Source organism: Diabrotica virgifera, chromosome 5, assembly GCF_917563875.1.
Source record: "Diabrotica virgifera virgifera chromosome 5, PGI_DIABVI_V3a".
NCBI lineage: Eukaryota > Metazoa > Arthropoda > Insecta > Coleoptera > Chrysomelidae > Diabrotica > Diabrotica virgifera.
The window spans coordinates 179,100,560-179,122,275 of NC_065447.1; positions in this window are offsets into that span (position 1 = coordinate 179,100,560).

A 21,716-nucleotide genomic window follows, 5' to 3' on the forward strand; every position below is an offset into this window, starting at 1 on the left:
AATGAAACATTTAGATTTATTTATTTATTTAGAATTTAACACTTACGATAATACACAATACGAATAATATAATATTAGTAAGTAAATAGTATTTACATAGGTACATGAATTAGGTAATCAACTAGGATATGTACGAGATTTTCATCTATAGACGAAAATTTTTAATCTGTGAAACAGAGAATCCAGTAGGTTAAAGGGCCGGTTGTTCGAACGCTAATCAGAAATGAAATCTGATCATTATCAAATATTTAATTACTGTCACTGTCAATGTCAACTTTGATTGGGTTGCTGAAAACATAATTGATTACAATTATGAGATTAATTGATTAATTAATTAATTATGTTAATAATTGTTACGTTAATTGATAATTAATAATTAATTAATCAATTAATTATGTTAATTATCATAATGATAATTGATTACAATCAACTGATTGGCGTACGAACAATGGATTTTGTTATTTGATGGTTGTTAAGGGGACTAAAAGAATAACATTGGCAACATTGATTTTAATAACAGAATCATTTTTGACCTAGCGTACTTTTTCGTGACAAATCGGACATTTTTCGAGTGATCATCGGATAATCTAGAGAAATGCGATTGGCAGCACTGAGTGACACATTGTGAATGCATGTTTTTTTCGACAGTCACATGGGAGTTCTCAGAGCGGCGCAGGATAGACGGGGTTGAAAACAAGAGAAGGCGGCCTATGTCCAACAGTCGACTTTTGAGGCTGGATGATGATGATGAGACATAGTTGTTCTCAGAACTTCAATTGTGGCAATTTTTACGAGTAACAAAGCCATCAAGGTGAAAATGTGCTTCATCGCTTATTATGATTTTACTCTAAAAATCATCAACCACCTGTTGATGTTCGGTAATCCATTCAACGAACTCTTTACGCTGCGCATTGTCGTTAGGTTTCAGTTCTTGTGCAAATTGAACTTTGTAAGAATGAATATTCAGATCTTCAGTGAGTATACACTGTAGAGAGATTCTTGAAATTTGTATTTCTTGTCTACCACGTCGAATTGATATTCCTGGATTTTGAGCTGCTTGTTTTTGGCTCTCAGTGTATTTAGAATCACCAATTAATCCTGTCTACCTGAATCTTTCCATTACTTTCCTCACAGTTTCTGAAATTAAAGCAACATTCCGACCATATTTTGTATGAAATTTTCGAACTGTGACCAACAAATTTTCATTATTAAAAATATTGTTTAACAGTGTAAAGCTCCACTTTAATTAACCACAACTGTCAGCTGCCAAACTGTTTTATGTTGTTGTTGCCCAATTAAAACTTCGCTGCAAAAATGGCCACAAATTCAGGTATTCGGGGATACACTTTATTAGCATCAGAGCGTTTACTTTGTAAATATAGTATCGATGTTAAATCGTCCATCGGCAAATTCAAACAAATAATGAAAGTTTGGAAATAACTCATTTACAAGGAGTGGGTAACCTAATACGATTTTTAAATTAATACCGGCAGTGGTTATCTACATTTTCGTTTATTGCTTACTATTCCTCGTTCAGCCTTCCCCTCTCTTTAACTTTGGAACCTCATCGCTCAGCAAGAGTAAGCATAGTAAGCAAGTAGTGAGGTATGGCATTTCATTTAATATAGAGCTGGAAATTACCGCTATTAAACGGTAACCTTCCGAACGTTACCAGATATCGCCGTAATAGGTGACAGTCACCTATTATTTTGTCACCATATTACCAGATGCATGTTAGATAATTCCCGTTGTCCCGTCCCGTTCTCGTACATGCGTTCTTGACTTGCCGGGCCGAAACGACGAGCTATTACGTTACTGTGAGTAACTTCTAATCAAAGCGGCAGTTTCTCACTTTTTTGTAACGATTTGCTAGTGTGGTGCTAACACACACAAGATAAAACAAAAATATATTATTTACATGTCATGTATTAAAAACATGTCATAAAGTTAAAACTAACATAGACAAAATAAACAGTGAACGAAATGATAAAATAATTCCTAATACAAAGTAAAATATTTCCTTATGCCCTACAGTATTCAGAAATGGTTCAAATATACCACCGTTTGCGTATGAACAATATCCCAATCTGTCATAAAAACTCCTGATGACAGATGACAGAGTATCTTCTGTAACAGAATTGGAGACTTCTCTTATTCGAATTTTTAATGCGTCCAAGTTTTGGGATCTAGCCTCAGGATGATCGTAGATGGTGTTTTTTAAATATCCCCAAAAAAAAGTCCAGGGGTATAAGATCACCTGTTCCACTGATACCTCGATTCGGAAAGTATTGTTTAAATACTCTCGAATTATTCGTGCGTTGTGAACTGAACATCCATCTTGACAGAACCAAACATTCTCCAGATTTATATCAGGAAAATTGATAATAGCGGGAAGAACATGATTCTGCAACAAATCTAAAAATTGACCTATTATCTCCATGATGTGTATGACCATGTCTCCCTATAACCAAAGAGGAGCTTCATAAGTGAACAATATGTTTTTAATAAATTTTGGATCATCATTAGCCTTCGTCATTAGATCTTCACAAAACTCCATTCTTCGAAAGTAATCGTCTGGATAAAGCTGGTGCGTTTTTACATATTCAAAAGCCTTGTAACCGTGCTTTTTCGATACTTTAGTTACAGTAGCATTGCTAACATTCAACTCTTGAGCAACGCTTCAACTTGAATGTGTTGAATCTACGTCTATTGTAGCACAAATTTGTGTATTCCGTTATTCTCTTTCCTCAATTTTTTCTGATGACACTTCTTGAGGGTGGCAATTTCTGCATTTTTTGAGGCTATAACAATTTTCAAAATTTCTAACAATATTATGAATTGTTTGTACGCACGGAATTGGTCTCCCCTCACAAAACACAGAAAATAAATCTACACACTGTTGTCCGGAATTACCACTGTAAAACCATTTTCTTGTTTTAACATTTTCTGCTAGAGTATAAACTGGCATGGTAACAAACAGAACCAAACAGATCAAACAGACATTAAAAACATACACTGTATCGTCTTAAACAACCACGTAGAATTTGAATAAATGAAAGAATGGCCGCAAAATGAATTGGCACAAAATGAATTGGTGCGAAAAGGGGTGCAATAAGTTAAATTTCAAGAAGATATCGTCGTTTAAAATGATATTTTAACTGTTAAATGTGTAACTGGAAAAATGTATCTACTCGTTCGGATAATAACAGTATGTTATTAAAATCACTTTGTCAATTTTTCTCTTTCCTCGATTATTATCTCTTTATTGCATAGTAATATAAATTATTGCAATCACTGAGTACGTAGTTGGTGAAAATATAATCCTATTATTTAATAATTAATAAGTAAAGCAATTGACCAGTAAGGATTTTTAGAAGAATATTCAAAAAGTAAAGAAATAGCCACCTCTATTTTGAAGATGAAATTATGACTATGCAACACTTTTCTTGTTTATAATACATATCTAATAAATTATCATAAGAATCCAAGGCTGATTGAATTTGGGAATCCGGCAATGAAATTGATACCTACTCTTTAATGATTACACATGCCGCCGACACTTTTAATGTTTACATGCAGTGGCGTGCGGTGACTTTTTTGAAAGGGGAAGCGATTCAATAATAATATAAAAATATTTTCTTAAGGGTCGAGGGTCGAGCCACTTCCCACCTGATAACACTCTGATGCGCAGGGGCTCTCTATCAGCAAAGTACTTAATTATGTGAGACGTCCTGCGTACAAGGACTCACACACTAAATCCGTGACGCATGAATGCGTGAGGCACTCTATTCCCGCTATTTCTAGTGACTAGTGACCTATCATTGATCTGTATTGCTAGCTCGGACCTTGGGTCCTCGCGCCGGGCTTGGTTTTCTAAAGAAGAATCCTATTTAAAAAAAATTTTATACTCCGAGGCATTTTCCACAACACACAACTTTTACTAAAATGACACTTATTTATATTCGAGGTCTATTCTCCTATCAACTTCTGATAATTGTTGAATGCAGTCTTTTTCAATGGATAATAGGGCTAACTTTCAATGTCTGTCTTCGCTTGTTGAATTTCTTTTAAACTCTTAATTTGAAACTCTTAATGCATCTTAATACTGCAAAACTTCGTTCAACTGATACACTTGTGGCTGGGATAGTTGGTAGTACTAATTCACACAACTTGACCACTTCACACAGTGACTTGTTTAAACCAGTATTTATAAAGAAATCTCAGATTTCTGGGTATTTCTTTATCATTAATGTCAGTTGTTTCATAAATGACACTTAACTGAGAATGCAAAGCTGGGATATCAAAAAATTTTCATTATTTAATCGTAATGAAATAAATTCCTCTGTGGGAAATTTTGATGAATTAAAATTAGAAATATTAAGATTATATATTATATATTTCTACAAATTTTAAATCGTTAAAATTTTGAAAGCTAGAATTTATTTGTTGTAGAATATTATCAAAAGGTCTCTTTGTTTCCTATGTTTTTTCTGCCTCTCTGTCTCCGAAATTATCAATCTTAATTATTTTTCTTTCATGTCCAAACCCCATGTTCAGTTTTATCCCAAATATTTTTAAACTGCTCTCGTTTTTTTAATTATCGTATTAATAAAGTCATCAATTTGTCTTATAAAAAATGCAATACCATTTGATTTCTGTAAAATGTCAAATAAAAGATCAGTAAAAGGAAAAATCTCTGCAAAAAATTTAAATCGAAATATTCTTTAAGCGAATGTATGTAATACCTAAGCATCCCTTAGCAGCAGTAACAGTCGGAGCTCTCACTTTCGCGAAGGCGATAGGATAAGCGCTTCCATGGTACCAAAATTCGCGCGACTAGTGGGTGCGCTCATTGAACCCTGACCACTTTTTAACGGGACAACTGTACGACAAGCGGCGATTTTGAGATGCGCTTCTGTCAGGAGTGGACCAAATAGTTGAATTGTGTGCATATTGAGTTCGTTCGTACGCGATTAATTTTTAATATTTTTCAATGCCTATTGCCCAGGTAATATGTAGATTACTTGGATTAGGGAAAAATTTTTATTAATAAATATTAATTAATAATATATTTTCTTATATCGACGTATAAATAGGGAAGCGGCGCTTCCCCCGCTTCCATGGACCGCACGCCTCTGTTTACATGTCTATAAATTATAACATCGTTTAATATGTAACTTATTGCATGTGGGAAACCCGCAGTATTGCCATTTTAAGACCCTATCTCTAATCGCCAAGTTAACACAGTGTATTAGTATTATGCTTTTTAGTATTAAAACGAACATGTGCTAGAGACCATTCACAAAGAGTGAGAACGGATCAAACGTCACAAAAATGAGAAAGGTCATATAATGAGAAGACCCAACTATCGCTTACTCCCGTTGATCGTTCAGGGCAAAATAGAAGGGAAACGCTGGGTAGGAAGAAAACAATTGTCCTGGCGGCGTAACATCAGACAATGGACAGGTCTAACGGTCGTGGAATTGTTTCATATAGCTGCCAATCAAAAAACAATTCACCAGCTTGTTAATACGATGATAGCTAAGACTTAACCCTCGTAAGGCGGTGCTTAGATTGTTACGTAAACAACGGTGCGGGGTGCAATTGCACCCCATCTGTATATCCACTTTTTTATTGGGGAAATTGATTTCAAAGATACATAATTAGAACTTGTATATTATACAATGAAACATAATTTTACAAACAAGGTAATTATTTCTTGTTTAAAAAAAATAATAATCGTTGCATGACAAACCCATGAAATTTTTCACAGAGTAAAAAACAAAGTTTTTACACAAAATACAGGACTTACGGTCTTTTTTCTCTGATATAAGTAACACCGACCTCGTCCCGTAGCTCTGTTAGCTCCAGGTGGAACATCAGAAACGCCCAATTCAGGATAATATGAAATTTTCGCCCTTTGCCCTTTACACTCATTTTTCCAAAAAAAAAAAACGTAAACGCAGATTTTTAAATGCTGTAATGGGTGGAATGTGTTTAGAATTGAATTTAATGCGAATAAAAAATGGACAAAAATAAAAAAAAAAATTATTAAAAAAGATAGGTGAGAAAAACGAGGTTTGGGGTGCAATTGCACCGCATTACAAGGGTTAAAACAAGCACGGCGACGGAAGACAAAGAAAAAAGAAGATATTAGTATAGAACATATAATATTAATACTTATTAAGACAATAATATATTATTTATAAATACGTTTAAATGTTACAAACATCGAACTTTGACGTATATGAGGTGGAGCGTGTAACAAAAATAAGAAAACTTCTGTTGGAGTGAAAGCAAAAAGAAAGATATAGGTACTCCAACAGAAGTAAGGAAAAAAAAAGAAAAGACTTGGTAACTAAATAGTTGTGGCGGAAAAGAAGAGAATGTGGGGTGTGTAAAGAAAAGGGTGAAGTGACTTCTACGTTGAGAAGCCGAAGTAAGCAAAATAAAAAAAATACTACTTTGCAGTCGTACTGAAGAAAGGGGAATTAGAAGGGATAGAAGTAGAAGTGGGACGAGACAGAGGCAAACTGAATAGAGTTGGCTAGCAAGAGATGCAAGAAAATCACTTGACACTCAAGGATGGATACGGCTCGTTTGCATGCCTGTCGAAGAACAGTAGCTCTATGTAGATAGTAATGATGACTAAAAGATGAAATAATAAAATAAGAATAATGTACTGAAAATGAATGGAGATGAATAATGACTAAAAACGAACAAAATAAATAAAACTAACTAATCATGGGCGCCATGAAAATGATCTTCGATCATTTTCCCAGGTATCTTACACTGCTTTCAAATATTAAATATATTAAACCTGTAATAACAAACATAAAGGAATAATAAAATTCATGATGTACAAAATAAATAAATATTTATTAAAATAACTACTAGATTTTTAACAATCTCTGAGTTAGACAAGCATATATCATGTAACTCTAAAATGACATAAGTTATAAAAGAAGCTATATATATTTTAAAGATAACAACAATAATGTTATCTGTTATAAACTTAAATACCTCTTACATATATATAGGGTACAAAATTACATAAGTCTTCTACCAAATGGTTATAGTACGCCTGCTACGTACAACTAAAGGAAACTGACAAAGATGAAAATACTACAAATAAATAGGCCCAAGCCTCACTAAGGGAAAATACAATAATGAATAAATAAAGTTAAATATACAATTGACTAAAGTAGAAATGAAGTTGAGATAAATACCGACGATGACCTAAATTAACCGAACAATTGGAATAAAGCGAATAACAGTAAAATATTTGGGAAACAAGCTAGTAATATTAACAAATAAATTTACCCGAATTACATAAACCAATATCAAAGCAATAATAAAGTATTAAAAACCTAATTTTCTCTAGGCTTATTCCTGTGCATAAGAAGTTACCGTAGATACAAAGTTTGGGAACCAAATAATCTAATATAAAAATATGTCAAAAAAAAACCAGAGGTAACCTAAATCTGGAAAAAAACATAGTGTATTTAACAGATAGTCTGAAATATAAAAAACCAATAGTTACTAAAACACCTCACTAAATGTTCCCAAACGAGGTTGCGGTTGCATCCTAGAAAATGATGTACCAGGATGGTGCGACCCCATGACTCCTGTAGGCCCAGGTGCCAAGACGAAAATTGAGCTGGAACGCTCCCATAGCTTGCTCCCAAATAGACATACTCCCAATGGTGACTTGGCCGTGGCTGCAGTGGTTTCTCTAGGTGGTCAAAGGGCTACGGTTTCATGTTAGGGTTTCTTCCAAATGGCTAAAACATTCCCAGTTTTATTTCCCATTTTAAACATGAGCAAGAAGTAAAGGGAAGAAAAAATACTTTTTAGAAGCAATAGTATAGAAAAACCCGCCATTAAAAATGGAACAAAAAACCAATCTTAGGTAACCTTGAACTATTTTAAGTGTGAAGACATGAATAAATGACATTGAAATTTGAGGAAATATCTGTAAAAATATATTGAATTTATAAAATATTGGATGTTCAATAAATTTAAAACCTACAGAGAAATGGTAATTATTTCCAATATTAATTTGAGGACTTCCAAAAATGTTTGGTTATGTAAAACCAAAAACCCCATTAATATAAAGATCGATATAAAGATAATATAAAGATCGAAATCATCTACACCCTTCCCTTAATAGATTGACTAAGAAAGTTTAACAATGGGACTAATATTTTAAATATTCCACAACAAAAAACACATGACAATGGCTAATTAAAAAAATTATTACAAAAAAAATAAATCTCACCGAATGATTCCTATTAGGCTCCAACAGGAGTTGTCACACACATGTCTCCCTAACTCCAGACAACCCTTGCTGGTAACTTTTTACTTAAAAAAACTGGATTGATGTTATAAAATAAGGTGTATGGAACTCATTCGCCATTTCATGGTACCAGTACCAAGTACCAAACCAACCCACTTAATTAGCAGCCACAAACCAAGTGATGAACGAGAGACGTTTCTCCGCCAAGGTGAACGTCAAATTCTCTCAGAAAACGAAATCATTCTCGATAGGTGGAGTACGTTCCATCACCGAGGTATGCCGTCACCCCAGTAGTCCTATACGAGAAATTAGAGAATTTAAATGGAGACCGAGGGAAAATAATTATAATAATAATTAAAGAGCTAATTTTGTAACGTGACCGTTACAAGCGACCGACATCCGATTAGTAATGCCTAGTTTAATTATTGTTGGTTTTGGCTTAAACAAGCTTACAGAGCTGGATCATGTTCCTAAGTTTCCCTTTTAATTTGCTACAATTATTAACGGACGCAAAAAATGAGGATTTATGAGACAACTAAATTAGTCTATTTTGAGAAGTATACAAAAAATTCCAGAAAACCACTTACACTTGGTTGTCGTAAATCAAAACCCCCCGTATATTTTTTCAGCCTGATCCTGAAAACAATTTTAAATTGTTCCACGACAGCGGTCAAGCAAGAAAAAGAAATCGATCTGAAAGGCTCTCTTCCGCCTTCTACTATCATTTGTAACTGTTACAGGGGAAATCCTAAAATATGTTTTGTCAGCAGGCTTCTAGAACTTGAGTGAATATATAACTGGATTAGTCCATTAATTTTCAACATTTGATCTCTAAAGGAAGAAATAGGGCATGTTTTCAGCCTGTTCTTTTTGTGGAAGGCGTTGTTTTCAAACGTTAAAAGTGGAATAAAAATGTACGTTTGTAAGGTTTTAAAGAACTATAGGCAAAATGCTCAGTTTCTGTGAGAATTCGCATAAAATTTTTACCTGTTGTTCTGAAGCTATTTCCTTGTGGCATTTTTATAATTAACTATTTAGATGGGAAACAACCCACAAATAAATTGAAAAAAATAATTGTATTAACGTTTCGGCGCCCAAATCGGGTGTCTTTGTCAAAATACAAAATACTACTAAATCAAACAAAAATGTTGTTGCTTAGTAAAAAATTCTTCTAATAATTTATTTAATTTGGCTCATTTATATCGACAATTCAGACATAATAATATATTAGCCATTTTAAAGTAGAAGACTTTAAAATGATATTGCCAATATTTATGAGTTGTGTTCCTGGGACGACTTTACTGAAGGACAGTTCATTCGATTACATGAAATCAACCCCAATTCAAGAATATACGCCACAAAAAAATCATGGTCTGCCATCTGTCTTTCAAAAGACAACCAAATGCAACGGTGACAGAAAAATTCTCTCGTTAGAGATTCCATAGTAAGTCGCGAGGGAAAACCAGGAATAATCCTCGTGATAATATCCCGACATCGTGAGTATTTGGTCTTATATTTAGTTCACTCTCAAAACTAATACCTATTATACTCTAAACTAATGTAAAATGAAAATTATACATATACAACGTAGGCTGCACCAATTTAAACCGCCAGAAAATTAAAAGTGTTAATTTCCCCATAAACGAAATAATGCATGGTTATAACAGAAAATCTACTCAGCTGTAAATTGGAAACAAGTAATGGAACAAGTTTTGGAGTTTAAATATTTAGGCATCACATTATCTAGCTACGGAGAAAGATGAAGAAAACGAGCGACTAAAGGTCGAAATCTCCCAACAAAGTGAAGAAATCAAGATGTCAAACCGATTGGACGAACTATTGGCAGAGCTGAAGGCGACTAGAAAACTCCTTGAGAAAAACAAACAGGAAACCGAATCGAAGCCACAGCCAGCCTCAGAAGCTAAGAAGCCACAGCCAGCCCCTGAAGCCACAAAGCCAAAACCAACCGCTGAAGAGAGACTGAAAAAGATTCGAACGGAAAATAAACCGAAAAACAAAGAAAATTTCCCAATATTGAAATCACCGATCTCAAGAGAAGAGGCGACGGCACGGGAACACCAAGCAGACAACGCTATGAGGGCCACTTCTCCCCAAATACAAGACACCTTCAACCTGCCCCGAGGTGGAGATACTCTTGCTGCACGGCGCCCCAGTACTTCGGAGTCAGACCGAATGGTGACAAACCAAGACGAAGAAGAAGCTACCGCGTTGCCTGAACAACAGGTAACGAAACAACGAAAACCACCTGTAATAAAATTACAGAGTGTTAGCGAAACAGGGGCCATCCTCAGTATAGCACAAAAGCAAGGCATCATTACGGTAAATAGGATTTCCAGGAGCAGTAGGGAAACCCTCATCCAGGCAAAAAGCCCGGAAGACTACCGTAAAATGACCCACATCATAGAGGAGTACGCAAAAAAATGAAAGATAAAAGGCTACAATGGATAGCCTTCCCGCTCGAGGAAGATGTAAAACCCAATACGAGGATTGCCCACAAACACCGAAGAGAAAATCATAAAAGAAGAGATGGCAGTACAGTATAATATTGACTGCCAAGCAGCGAAAAACATGTCAACCAGAGCCCGCCCAAGGAGACAACTATCAATGTTCGTCCTGACTCTAAACCAAGAGGACGTCGAGGCGGCAAAGCGTATAACTAACCTGTGCCATATGAAGGTCGTGGTAGAGGATCTACGAAAAGCAACCGGACCCACGCAGTGCTTCAACTGCCAGGGATTCCACCATGCCCAGAACGCGTGCCATAAGGATCCAAAGTGCGTCAAATGCGGCGAGGACCACCACACACAGCAGTGCAAACTTGCCAGGGATATAAAAGCAACATGCGCCAACTGCAAAGGCAGCCATCCAGCCAACTACCGAGGATGCCCTAGGTGCCCAACATGGGGAAAACCACCACCAAAGAGGCCACAACAACCAACACATCAAAGACGACCACAAGCAACCGGCGTCTCCTACTTCCAAGCCACCCAGAACACGCAGAACAACACAGTGATCCCCCACGACGAGGACTACCTAGTCAGAATGGTCACCAACACAGTGACTAAGGTAGTCAAAGAAGTGATATTGGGCACCAGGGAAGCACAGAAGTAATGCTGACAGAAAGGGGATACTTGAGGATAGGCTCCTGGAATCCGGGCGGCATAACAACAAACCAGAACATCTTAGACGAAATCGCCAACAGATACGAGATGGACATCGTAGCCATACAGGAAACCAAACTTACCAACAACTTTAATCTAAAGTTTCCTGGATACGATGTATATAGAAACGACCACACGAGAAGATCAGGAGGAACAGTCATCCTAGTCAAGAAGGGAATCAAACAAACAAGTTTCGCGACTCCACCAGTAGTAAACATGGAGGCAACAACAATAGAAGTGAAAATGAGGCAAGGCGCAGTCAGAATAACATCAGCCTATGTAAGACCGCAAGACCCATTAATGGATGAAGACCTCGACGCGTTCCTAAACATCGCCGAATCAACACTAATAATAGGAGACCTAAATGCGAGATCCCCCAACTGGAATGATAGAGCTACGAACCGAAACGGAAGATTATTAAACAGCTACATAGAAAATAACGAAGATACAATGGCAATGGGCCCAGAAGATCCAACACACTTCCCAGGAAATGGACTACCCACACATATAGACATAGTTGTTGCAAAGAACCTAGGACTTCAAGCAGAACTAACCACACTAGATGAAGGGAACACAGACCACAACCCCATTCTACTAGAACTAGGAACATGGGAAGAAACAAACCAACCGAAGAGAACTAAAAAGAACATAAAGTGGACAAATTATAAAAGATTAGTTAGTGAAGGAATAAACATAGTGCCAACTATAAACGATCCAGAACAAATAGAAGAAAAAGTCTTAGAGCTAGAAAACATCATACAAGAAGCGATTAGAAACAGCACAACGGTAAAAGAAGTAGAGATTCATACGGGAAGGTTCAAAGACATACCACAAGAAGTAAAAGATCTTATAAGGGAAAAGAACAGAGCGAAGCAAATAGCCAGAAGAACGAGAAACAGAGTAGATAAAACCTGGGCAAATACACTAAACAGAGAGGTCAAGACGGCTCTTCGACTACACCGCAGCGAAAAATGGGACAACTTCGTACACGAGATGGAATAATCAGACCCAAACATGAAGAACGTCTGGAAGCTCCAGAAAATGCTAAGAAGCGACGGAAAACCCATCCCCCCATTACATGGAGAAAACGGCATGGTATACTCCATAGAAGAAAAAGCTGAGGCGATGAGGTCCACACTCGAAAGTGAATGCAGGCTAAACTTCCATGAAGACGAGGACGACGACTTCTTAGAAGAAGTCTAAGAGCAAGAAGAAAGACCAGAGGATCCAGAAGACATCATCCCCCCAACATCACCGGAAGAAATAAACGAACATATAAGAAACAGTTCACCGAGAAAAGCGCCTGGTCTAGACGAAATATCAAATAGAGCCCTAAAATACCTTCCCAGAAGAGCCATAGTGTATTTTACAAACATGGTGAATGCGATACTAAGATACGAAAAATTCCCAAACAGATGGAAAGAGGCCCATGTCATCATGATCCCAAAACCTGGCAAAAACCACACGTTCCCGCAGAACTACAGGCCAATCAGCTTACTCCCAGCGATCAGCAAAATAGTGGAAAGAATCATCCTCAGAAGACTGCAAGCGAAAACAAACAGACTAGAGATAATCCCAGAAGCTCAATTTGGATTCAGAGCAGAGCACTCCAGTGAGCTATAAGTACTCACACTAACTGAGTACATAGCAGCTGGTTTCAACGATAAGCAGTACACTGGAGCAGAATTCCTGGGCGTAAGCAAGGCTTTCGACAGAGTGTGGCATAAGGGACTCATATATAAAATGCGAGGGTATGGGTACAGCGGGGCGATGACGAGGCTGATCTCTTCGTACTTGGGCGACTAGAGCTTCAGGGTTCGGATAGGGCAAGTCCTGTCCAAGCTCGGGAGCCCGGAAGCTGGAGTACCACAGGGAGCAGTCCTGTCACCCCTACTGTACACAATATACACCGCAGACGTACCTAGAACTCCGGGTACCATTATGAGCCTCTATGCAGACGACACAGCGATAGAGGCCAAACATAGAAATGTAGACATAGCAGTGACTAACCTGCAAACAGCGTTAGAAGACATAGAAGAATGGAGCATAAAATGGAAGATAGTAATCAACTCCGAGAAAACACAAGCGGTATTATATAAGAAAGGAAGACAACAGCCAGCAGAACAACTGACGGTGCAGAACTCCCCCATCGAGTGGAAAGACGAAGCCAAATATCTAGGAGTCATCTTGGACAAAGGTTTAACCTTCAAGAAACACGTGGAAGCCACAAAAAACCAACATGACAAGAGCAACACTCAGAGGACTAACAGGAAAGAGAAGTAAACTAAGAATGAAGACTAAAATAAGGCTGATAAATAGCATAATACTTCCGATATTAACGTACGCATCTCTCGCATGGGGACACGTGTGCAATACAACAAAAAAAAAGATACAGGCGGTCCACAACAACAACCTAAGAGAAGCTGCCAAAGTCCCAAAATACGTTGCCGAGCGATTCCTCTTCAGAGAACTCCAGCAAGTAAGAGTCACGGAGATGATGACAGACAAGGCCAGGGTAAAATTTGCAGAACTAGAACACCATCCAAGCCCAATACTGCGAGAGATGCTAAGGTACGACGCTTTTCACCGGTGGAAGCACAAACGTCCAAAGCAACAAGTATTGTAAAGTGGGATAAATAAATAAAATAGTGTAAACAGTGAACGGTTCGTAGCTCGAAAACAAGTGCCGAAGAAAACGTAACACACGTAGGTCCAATACCACGATCACCTTTAAGGTAAGTCAGAAATAGAAAAATACAGAAGGGCGTAAGCCCCCAAAAAAATATAAAAAATACAAAAAAGGCGTAAGCCCCCAAAAAATATATAAAAAACCAAAAAAAAATCTTATTACCATGAATCTTATTATATTCATGGAATCTTATTACCCAGGATTCCATTGTGAAGAGCATTTGGCTACGATAGTTGTGCCCTCATCGCGCATCAGCGTGCTATGGGGGGGAAAGGGATGGCCTGGGGCATTGGAGCGAGGTGGGGTGATCCCTGTTTGTACTCGGGTCAAAACACCTCGCCCCAATGAATTGTTACACCCGAATGTACTTTTTCGATAGGGTGGATATCTCCCAGAGATCGGGTTGAATCAAATTGCTTGCTTGCTTGCATCTAGCTACGGGAAGCTCGAAACAGAAGTGGAATATAACGTGAATATAGCAAATAGACAATATTTGTTCTTTTTGTTTAGTCATTTTGATTTTATCGCCAAAGAAGCAGAATCTCGCGTATTCAAACAGTTCTTATATTAGTGGAGATACGTGGATGATGTATACCGGTATGCTTTACAGAAACTAGTAATCAACTTGACCAATTAATTGACTGGTTGATTTACCTGTTAAGGAAGGACAATCATAATTGTCCTATCTTACATTTCGAACATTTGTACTAATGGTAGTGGCATTTTCTGGCCGCTGATCACAGTTTAAAGAAGAAGAATAAGAAAAAAGAAGATATTAGGTCTCTTGACACGTGACGTGCGCACATCACTGTTTTTTTTTATTTTGATCGTACAAAAACGGGTGGGTTCGAAAGAATCAAAGGGAGGGAGCGTACAAATGTTCGAAATGTAAGATAGGACAATTATGATTGTCCTTCCTTAACAGGTAAATCAACCAATCAATTAATTGTCCTTCACATTACATTTCGAACATTTGTACTAATGGTAGGCTGTTGAAAGATTAAGCAATATTGTGCGATAATTAAACAAAACTACATTGCAATCCAAAAATCGATTTTTTACATTTTTTTTTATTAGGAACTTTATAAAAAAAAAGAGAATATATTAGAACAATTAAGAGTAATGTTTTAAATAATAAGAAAATTAATGTTCTTATGTAATAATAATAATATAAACATATAATTACAAATGTATAACAAACAATAAACAAACGCAGAAGCATATATGGACTAAACAGACAATATAGTTTTTGCAGAGTCCGTAATCTTTTGCTAGAGGTTTATTATAAAAAATATTAAATACTTGAGAATTTTCTGTCCATCCCGCCGTCTCTCTAATAGTTTCTATACTTATTTAATCTAGCCCTAGCTCCTGCTGACGTAGATGCTTGTCTAACACTATACCCTTTAAAAATATTGGTGTCTATGTTACATCATTTTAAAACATCTTTTAGCCATCTACTCAAAGTCTGCGTAGATGCTGCTTTATATGGTTTTTTATTGTTATAAACAACTTGTACTCTGATTGAAGACGAATATTTTTAGAAATCTCTAAATAGTGACATAAAGTCGATGCTACACAAAACTGTGGTTTTTCTTTAAAATAGAGAAATCTTAAAATAAGTTGATTTTATTTTTCGAAGAAGTCTTTATCCTATCTGGTATAAAAATCGCAATTTTATCTTGATCCATGAAAATATTTTGAATTTTTATTAGAGATAGGGATTGCAACCTGTGAGCTGTAGTCAGAGCAATCAACACTACAAGTTTTCAAGTAAGTTCTTTCAAGGAAAGACCTGTGGGAGGAAATAATGTTTCTAAATAAAATAATACTGGTTGAGGGTCCCAAGTAAATTGATATTTGGGCAATGAAGGTTTGAGATTATATATACTTTTGTAAAAATTTTTAAACATGTTTTTATGATTTTCTGGTATATCTATTATCAATGCCAATGCAGCTCTATGAATGTTTATAGAGCTATATGTATAATCCTGATCTACGATATATTTAATAAAATTAATAATATTTGATAATTCATAAGCAAAAGGGTCCATATTTTTTCTATACTATACCTCCACCATCTCTTGAAAACTGTATCATGTAAATTTAGTGTTTTTGTTGTAATAGATGCAATCAAAATTGCGATGGAATGCTCAGGAATACCTTTTCTTAAAAAATCTTGCCTGACAAACATGCGATAGTCAGGGTAAGATGTTAGTGTCCCGGATATGAAAGCCTAAAAGAGTTCAAAATTAAATTTTTATCAGGTCCTAAAATGATCTTTTTGTCTGATATCAGTTTATTAAAGGTTGGTTACCAAGGCTGATTTGGCCATTCTGCTACTACCACAATTTCTACTGCTTTGTCACATATGATTTTTTCTAAAACTCTAGGAATAATAGCAAAAGGTGGAGTGGAAAAACATAAAATTTTAATCCACGCCAATCTATAGTGAAGGCATCAACTTTTTCCGATTCGGGGTCAGGTTTCCAAGATACATACCTTGCACATTTTTTGTTAAGATATGTGGCAAACAAATCGATTTCTGGAGTATGAAGCTGCTTAAAAATTATATTAACACAATTATCACTTAAAGAATACTCTGTTCCTATTTTCAAAGATCTTGACTCTGAATCAGCAATAATATTTTCTTTTGTACTGATATAAGATGCAAGTATTTTAAATTTCTATTTTCACAGTATTGCCAAATTTCTCTGCAAATGTTGTTAAGATTAGAGTATTGCACACTCCCCATCTTGTTAATACAAGATACAGCTGTTGTGTTATCTATTCTTAGCAAAATATTAGAATTCCTATATTCCTTGGAAAAGGATTTTAAGTCATTATATGCTGCCAATAACTCAAAGTACATTTATAAGTAGTTCTCGCTGTTCATAACTCCAAAAACCATGAGTTTTATTATCATTACAGCATGCTCCCCATGCTAAAATAGATACATCACAAAATATTTCAAGTACATAATTAGATTCTTTTATATTTTGTTAACTAATTGGTATGTTATGTACCTAACCACCAATTGAAATCGTTTTACAAGTATTTAGGTATGGTCATTTTTGTGTTAAAACTATTAGTTTTAGACAGAGCAAGCCACTTTTCTTTTTCTAAATTTTTTAACTATAATTTTCCATATTTAACTGAAAGACAAACTGCTACCAACTGACCGATTAAAGCTGCAAATGATCATATCATACATGTACTTTTATTTTTGATGGTCTGAATACTATTAATTATTTTTTCTTTTTTGTCAGCAGGTGCAAAATACATCATTTTATTAGAATCAAACGTAAAACCAAGAAAAGTTATAATTTGTGTGGGTGAAAGTATACTTTTTCTTTATTTATAGTAAATCCCAGGCGGGAAAACATAGAACAAGTTTCAACAATATTTTCTTTAAATTTCAAATATGATTTTTAAATCAGTAAAGTGTCATCTAAAAAAATGACAGAAGTAAAGCCTCTTGTTTTTAGATTGTTTAAGGCTGGTTTTAAGGTTTTCGTAAATTTAAAAGGCGAGATATTCAAACCAAATGGTAAGCAGTTGAAATGGTATAGAATATTTTTGTACCTACTCAAATTTTAAATATATTTTTTTTTTAATTTTCATGAAGAGGAACAGCTAAATAGGCATCTTGTAAATCTACTTTTGCCATAAAACAACCCTTGAAAATGAGCTTGAGAACTGACCTATAGTCTTCCAACTTAAAATGTGGGGCTGCTATAAAGCAATTTAACTGTTTTAAATTTAAAACAAATCTATGACTTTCGTCCTTTTTGGGCACTAGAAAATATGAAGAAAGGAATTGCTCTCTTGTATGTGAAGAAGGAGAAATAGCTCCATTATCAAGTAATTGCTTTATAGCTAAATCATACGACTCATTTGGGTCTATGAAAAACTTTTGGTGCTCTCTCTTGAGACGGTGTTGTTTTAAATAAAATATTAAAACCTTGGACCCAACTTAAAACTTTGATGTCTGAAGTAATCTTTTTCCGGTTTTTAAAATAATTAGCCACATTTCCTGCTGATTTTTTATTTACCTTTAGAATGACCTCCTGGTTGTTCTGGTTGGGTTTGGTGCTGTTGTCTGCTCGACTGTTTTTATCTCGATGTTGGTTGAGGATGATTTGGGTACTGGCTTTGTCGAAATCTTGGTCTGTTTGAGGCTGGATTGAAGTTTAAACTCTGCTGATTGAAGTTGTTAGATTCTGGAAGAACTCTTGTTGTATGCTGAGTGGTAAAACCAGCTTGGCGTTGAGCTGCGGTCTTCGGATAAAAAGTGGCTTTTTGTGGCTTCATTATAGAGCTGACTTGAAAAGCTGCTGATCTTGTATCTTTGCTTTCTTTCAATATTTCAATCAAATTCTCCCCAAATAAATATTTATGTATAGGTTGCTCGTCTAATAATTTTTTAAATTTTAAATTTAATGAAGAACTGAGCAAAAATCTTCTGTGCAAGGACATCTTATAAAACACTTATATATTGAAGTTTATGGAATTGGCAATTGTTTCGATATTCCTTTTTTTTTGTTTAATCCTAATTCGACCTCTTTATAAAGGGACATAATACTTGCAGCTAAAATTGTTTGCATAGTTTGCAAATATTTATCTTCCCTAATTTTATTTTTATCTTTTATGTCAGATATAAGCTCAGAATTCAACTGAGGTGGGCAAAGTCTTTCGCAGTTTGTAGCAGGTAAGAATTTTTCTGTAAGTTTACCCACAATACTTTTGTCTAAGCCTTTGGAAAGAGAATAGTTTAGCCTTTTTGCTACATCTGGCAACATTTCAGAAGCATTAAGGTTAGTTTTTAATGGGTCTTCCCCAATTAAGTTAATCATATTTAGAGAAATAGATTCTTTTTGTGTAGGTACCTCTCCAATGAAAAAATCTTCTGTCTGTTGTTGCAACTCCCCAATAAGTACTGCTGGTTGTAGATCTTCACTTGCCCCAAAATCTTCAATTATTCTCAAATTGCATTGGATCTCATTGTCTGTATTATTTAGTGAAACTGACGGGCTATGCACCTCCAAAATGGTTTCTGTAATATTATTTTTAATATTTTGACAAAACCAAACAAAAATTTAGTGTAAGTAAACTTGCTACGCTTGAAAAGTGAAATCAAGGTAAAGTGTACAAAAAAATATTTAAATAAATATTATGTATTCTATTTTAAATTTCTGGGCTACTATAAAATAGAGCCTGAGAAATAGGAGCATCTCAAATAAATCATAAAGATTTTCTGGGCTATTAAAAATACCCGCTCCCCTAGTATTATTGTTTGAAGACAAGCCAAACACAAATTTTGTGTAAGTAACTTGCTATTCTTGTGATGTAAATTCGAAGTAAAATGTGTAAAATTAGTTAAATAAAAATATATTCCATTCTATACTTCTGGACAACTACAAAGTGCCTCTGAGAAATAGAAGCAGGTCACATAATCATAAAGATTTTCTGGGCAACTTAAAAAGTACCCTCTGATTTATTGTTATATCCTTAATTATTTAGTCTGTATTACTTTGGACTACCTTAAGGCACCCTTATTGAGATAAACAATATAATTTTTCTTTGCAAAATGTGACGTTTTTGCATGTCATTTATGTTAACCCATTTTCTACGAAATAAACATTAATAGGAAAACCAGTGCAGTCCGGCAACATAGTGCCTGTTTTTTATTCGAACAGGAAGATGGCGAAAAAAAACAGGTACTATAGCAACAGAAAAATATATTGATAACAACAAAATAAAAGTCTCCATGTTTGAACTTGATTAAAATTGTTACTTTGTAAATAATTAATAAATATAGCTCTATTTATTCACGCTAAATTTAATTTAACTACCATAAGAAAATCAAAAAAAAAATATCATATAAATACCTGAGTCCTTTTCATCCATTCTCTCTCTCAACTTTACCAATTTCTGTTGCAACTCTTCATATTTCCGCCGCTTTCGGGATAAATAATCACTCTTTGATGACCTTTTTGGCATTTTAAACGCTTTTTAACAATTTTTATAAAATTATTTCGAATACGCGTGTGATCAGCCGCGCACAGAAAAAAAAACAGTGATGTGCGCACGTCACGTGTCAAGAAGCCTAATATCTTCTTTTTTCTTATTCTTCTTCTTTAAAATGTGATCAGCGGCCAGAAAATGCCACTACCATTAGTACAAATGTTCGAAATGTAATGTGAAGGACAATTGTTTTCGTGCACTAATTCACTCCATATTCATATTGAATTTACAATAGAAACAGAACAGAATCAATCCATAAATTTTATAGATTTAAAAATTATCATACTGGAAAACAAACAATCGTTCTCCGTATTTCATAAATATACCCATACTGACACAATCATACAAAATTCATCATCCCATCCTGCACGACATAAATTAGTATTCTACCATAGCATGTAACATGAAAAGAAATTCACATGTCAAGAAATAAATTCTAGAGGAATTGAGTATCATTAAGCAAATAGCAGCAAACAATGGCTACAACGACAACGAAGAAACAATAAACAGAATTTTAAACCACAGTCTGCTCTACAATTATTAGTGAGGGATTATCGGATCATGAAGCAGTACTTACGAAGTTTAACATCTTCAGCAAACCCTCCTCGAAAACCCGACGTTTCGGTAAGTTTTTGTCCGCTCGGAATTTTCATAAATTCCAAAATTTATGCTTAACTTCTGAGTGATTAATTTCAACGATTTTTTAGAAAAGGTTGTCTGTATCTTCAATAAGACATTTCCTTTAATGTCAATTAAGACAAAACATCACAAACCCTGGGCTGTGTACAAGAAATTTGCTACCAACGTCTCTCTCACTCAATATATCACCAAGTATAGTTATACATACGTACAGTATTTAAATGTCATCAAATTAGCTAAAAAAGCCTACTATCAAAATTGTCTGGGAAGCTCTAAAAGTGTTGCAAAAGAAACTTGGTCCATAATAAACGATCTTCGAAATAAAACTCACGCAGCTCAAACGTTTGCCCTTCCAACCCTGAAAAAAGAAGAATTCACAAACAGAAACATACCGACAATAGCGGAATAAAGGAACTCGGAGGACTAATCATCTGCAATCTTATACACCATACAAATACAACACATAATATACAAATACACATCTATGAACAAAATTTCAAAAGAACTTAATTTGTACAATAACGTATATTATAGAAGATTACACAAACTATTACCAGAGAACGGCAGTTCTCGCCAGTGGCGCAAACCAACACCCCCCTACACGTGACACTATACAGGGTGTAACAAAAATACAGGTCATAAATTAAACCACATATTCTGGGACCACAAATAGTTCGAATGAATCTAACTTACCTTAGTACAAATATGCACACAAAAGAAGTTACAGCCCTTTGAAGTTACAAAATGAAAATCGATTTTTTTGAATATATCGAAAACCATTAGAGATTTTTTGTTGAAAATGGACATGTGCCGTTCTTATGGAAAGAACATGTTAACGAAAAATTGTAGTGACATTTGTGCACCCCATAAAAATTTTATG